Here is a 5,099-nt window from a genome sequence, read left to right as displayed (position 1 = left end):
TAACTGTAACTGTATGGTAACATGTAAATGCCATTGTTGTTGTTTCATCCATGAGCAGCATGGCCTCTCCGACGAGGTGGTAGAAGTGATTAGAACTGCGTATGTGTTAGAGGTGATGGTGTTTGTAGCTTATTAAGTAGTTGATACAGATGCCCTGAAGAAAAACTTTCAAGCCAGGCATAGTGGCAAATGCCAGTAATCCCAGCTGTAGGTGGAGGCAGGAGTTAGCCTCTGCTACCTAGTGAGTTCGAGGCCAGCCTGGGCTACTTGAGAACCTGTCAAAAAAAGAAAAAAGAAACGAAAAGAAAGAAGTCCCCGTCTCTTCTCACTCCTCTTGTCATCTGATGGGACTAGAGTTTTACATACAAAAACTGGAAATAAAAGCTTTGCAACTCAACCACTTCTTTGTAAAAATAAAACCAAGAGTCTGTATTTCCACAAAGGGTCCAGAAAATGGGCTGTAAGCATGAGAACATGACTGAGTGTCAGAAATTAATTCTTACAATAAGTTACTGGTATCCTAATATACAAAGGCAGGCTATCATTGCAAAAGTAATGTAATTTGTGGGCTGGAAAGAAGGCTAGGAGGCTAAGAGCGCTGGCTGCTCTTGTAGAAGACCAGAGTTCAGCTACGAGCCCCCACATGTTGGCTGACAACTAGCTATAACTCCTGTTCCAGAGACTCAGATGCCCTCATCTTATTGCTGTGGCCACTGCATATGTGTCACACATACAAACACTCAGAAAAAACACCCATACACATAAAATACAACATCAAACCTTTTTTTAAAAAAGTAATACAATTTAGTACAATTTTTAAAAAGATGGTTTATATTTTTATGAAAGAATTATGTAGGTAAGAAGTACAGTTTCTAACTCTTCCTTTAAAAATGAAATTGGCCATCCTTCCAACTCAACTGATCATGTCCTAGAAGGTGAGTTCATCAGTAAGCTAGGCTCAACACAAATCCTTCCCAAGTGGTCTGTTAATGATGTCCTTAGCGGTATGTGTGTTTCTTAGTGCACATGACTATTGCATCAAGGGCTACGATTCAGACACTTTGATTCATGCTATTGTCTTATAGTGAACCATCTTTTTTTTTTTTTTTTTTTTTTTTTTTTTAGCACTGGGCAGTGGTGGCACACTCCTTTAACCCCAGCACTTAGGAGGTAGAGGCAGGCGAATCTCTGAAGTGAGTTCCAGGACAGCCAGGGCTACACAAAGAAAGCTTGTCTCAAAAACAAAACAAGAGTCAAGCTGTGAGGGTTATGGCTATCTTGCCTCATAGCTGTGCATGTAGCTGTCACTGGGGCAGTGGTGCCAAACAGCCCAGCTCTGGTGCCTCTTGCCACATAGATTATTCATTTGTCTGGACTGGGCACAATTGTAAAAATAGTTTGATTTGTAGGTTTCATACATGACAATGTCTGATCTGGGACATCATAGAATCCAATACTCTTCCTTAGCTGAGATCTCTATTTTTCTAATGCTAAGACATTTTCCGACTTCAGAATGTTCCTCCCAGGATCATTCTGAAATTTCTGACTGCCTTATGTATTTATACCTTTAAATGATGCCTTTAAATGACTTACATGTGTACGTGCTGGTTTGGGGGTATGGCTCAGTGATAAGAGTACTTGCCTAACGTGTTTAAGATCCTAGGATTCATCTCCACACCATATACCATAACACAAGAAACTTGGACTTGCAATTTATTCATCAAACGAAACTGTCAGTGTCTTGGGTCAAATTTACCTAAAAGGAATCCACCCCAGTCTCAATTACCTTTGGTAATTAAAGGCAGGAATGCTAGGGACTGGAATTGTAGAATGCTCCCAAGGTCTAACTTTCAATCAGAATGCAAGGGGAGCTTCCCAGACGTTAACAGGTAATTAAATGAACAGTTAGTTTCCTTCTGCCTCATTTCTACTATCTCCTGCCCTAAGGACTAGTGAAAGGGCGGTACCATGAAACCACCCAGATTTCAGCACTGGTGAGCAGGCTGGCTAGCAGAAAGGAGCCCAGATAAAGCACACACTTGATACTCCCTCCAAGGATGGGAACAATAATGTCGATGCCATGCTCCATTTGGCTTAACACAAAGACATGTTTGGTTTTTGTTTTGTTTGAAGTAGGTTCTCATTACATAGACCAGGCTAGTCTTGAAATCATAGCAAGTTGCCTGCCTCTGCCTCTCTGCCTCCACCCCTGGCCAAAGACCTGTTTGTTATCATCATACATGTAGCACAACTTGATATTTTAATAAAGGTGATATTAGCCAGACATGGTGATGCATACTTTTAATCCCAACACTTGAGAGGTAGTGGCAGGTAGATCTCTTGAGTTCAAGGCCAGCCTGGTCTACAGAGTGAGCTTCCAGGGCAGCCTGAGGTCCACAGAGAGAATCTGTCTCAAAAAAAAAAAAAAAATGAATAATGATCTTCAAAGCTGAAACAGAGATATTTAATTTCATGTTAAATACATTCAAACACACACATGCATGTGTGTATGAGTATTTACAATAAGGAACCGTTAAACATGTTCTGTATTTTTAAAACTACATTACTTAACTACTCTCATTGTCTGTCACATCAATTAACAGGAGGCAATGTTAAGTGTGCTGAATGGTGCTATGGCCCATGATGGGGATGCCTGTATTGTTTGCTATGCATCAGAGATACAAACTTTCTGCCAACTGACCCAGCTGGAATAGCATCCAGGTTAGTTAGATTGCTCACGTTTCTATTTATGGACTTACTTTATTTGAAGGTGCAGTGGCTTCTACTGAATCAGTGGTCCCTGCAGGACTGAAGCAAGACCTGCTTGCAAAAACAAAACAAAACAAAACCAGCTCCTATCTCTGTTCACACCTGCAATGCAATGTTCTGAAGACATTCTCTGGCTGCTTAATTGTGTGGTTACATCATATGCTTAATCGTTTGCCCTTTGCATACCCAAGTGTTGTTTATTTATTTGTAACTAAATAAATGTTGTCCTCTTTAAAGGTGACCAGTGAGTTTCTATATAAAACCTCTCTATATAAAATCTCTCTCTCTCTCTCTCTCTCTCTCTCTCTGTGTGTGTGTGTGTGTGTGTGTGTGTAACTTTGAAGAATGCTGGGATTACAGGCAGGCATCAATTGTTTGGTACAGAACTACTCTTGGTATATACAGAACTACTGGAGAACTACTCTCAGTGTATTTAAGAATGAAACATTTCACTGGACAGTAGTGGTGGATGCCTCCCAGCACTTGGGAACTCTGAGTTCAAGGCCAGCCTGGTCTACAGAGCTAGATCCAGGACAGCTAAGACTGACACAGAGAAAACCTGTCTGGAAAAGCAGGAAAAAAAAAAAAAGATGAAGCATTTCAATTTTAGATATCTGTCATCATTCATTCATTTGTTTGTTTGATTGATTGATTGTCTGAGACAGTCTCATTATGTAGCCTTGAACTCAAAATCCCCAAGCCTCTGCCTCATGAGCCTGTGCCACTGTATCTGGCCTACTATATTAACTTTCATACTGCACTCTGGTCAGGTGCTGTCTACAGAGCACTTAGAGACGCTATTTTTAGTCTTTCAGCTAACTCTTCGTTTCCAATAAACAAGTGAGGTCTGGGCTTCTGTGGGCATGGGCAGGCTGATAGAAAAATCCCTTGCGAGCCCAGGTAAATTCCTAATACAGCCACCAAGTCTGGCAGAGACACAAAAGCTGAGAGCAATATCCCGAAGCCTGTGCAGATGGAAACTATAATCAATAATATACAACATTTGAAGAATTTTAAAAGGATATTGAGGGCTGTAGAGACTTTTTGGCTGTTAAGAGCCCTAACTGCTCTTCCCGAGGACCTGGGTGTAGTTCCCAGAACCCAGATAGACAGTGGCTCACAGCAGTCTGTAACTCCAGTTCTAGAGGATGGGGCAGCCTCTTCTGGCCTCTGTGGGCACTAGGCATTTGAGTGATACACAGACATTCGTGCAGGCAAAACACCTATATATGTGTAAAAATAAGTCTTTACCAAAACAAAAATTCTGAACTGCCAATAGGATTAACTGCTTGTCAAATGAAAGACATGAACCACAAGGGCGGGATTTTCAGTTCCCTTGGTTCCCAGGTATCCTGAGTGGCAGGCAACAGTACCACTGAGTCATCTCTCCAACCTTCTCTCCCCACCTCTTTTTAGAGACGAGGCCTCGTGTAGCTCTGATTGGTCTCTGACTTGCGTCCGTGGCCATGCTAACTAAATGCATGTTAGCTATTCACACTGGTTACCCACAGCCTCTGCTCTTAAAATCCCTGCTGCAGCCAGGCATTGGTGGCCCACACCTTTAATCCCAGCACCAGGGAGGCAGAGGCAGGCAGATCTCTGTGAGTTCAAGGCCAGTCTGGTCTACAGAGCTAGTTCTAGGACAGCCAGAGTTGTTACACGGAGAAACCCTGTATTGAAGAAAAAGGAAATCCCTGCTGCAAAGTGGGGTCCTGCTGCTTTCCCTCCAGAAAGCAGTGGCCCGACTCTGAGAACTGACTGGCAGGTTTGTTAAACAGTGCTAACACCCTCTGAGTAAGGGTTGCCTGCACAGTCTGGGCTCTCCCGGCCACTCTCTGGTGCCATATCAGCGGTTGTGTGGCGGATGACACCTTGGGCTCACAAGGACAGGAACTGGATAGGATGAGGTGGGGGCGCAGCTGTACTCTCCCGGGGTGGGTGCCTCTGTGGCACCCGTACCTCCAAGTGCACCCAGCCACCCACTCGACAGAGGGATGCAGATAGCACAACAGGAAAAAAGTCAAAAGCCTTTTTTTTTTTTTTTTTTTTTTTTTGAATGTCGGGGTGAGGGTTGTACATGCCTTTAATCCTAGCACTAGGGAGGCAGAGGCGGGCAGATCTCTGGGTTCAAGGCCAGCCTGGTCTACAGAGGGAGTTCCAGGACACCCAGGGCTGCAGAGAGAAATCCTGTCTCAAAACAACAATAACAACAAAACCCCAGCAGTACATTGTGGGGGTATGACTTGGTGGACAGACTGCTTACTTAGCACACAGGTCAGCATCTTATGAACTGGGTATGGTGGTGAATGCCTATAATTCTAGCAAGAGGG

Source organism: Phodopus roborovskii, unplaced genomic scaffold, assembly GCF_943737965.1.
Source record: "Phodopus roborovskii unplaced genomic scaffold, PHOROB, whole genome shotgun sequence".
Lineage (NCBI taxonomy): Eukaryota > Metazoa > Chordata > Mammalia > Rodentia > Cricetidae > Phodopus > Phodopus roborovskii.
This window is presented reverse-complemented; position numbering follows the sequence as displayed.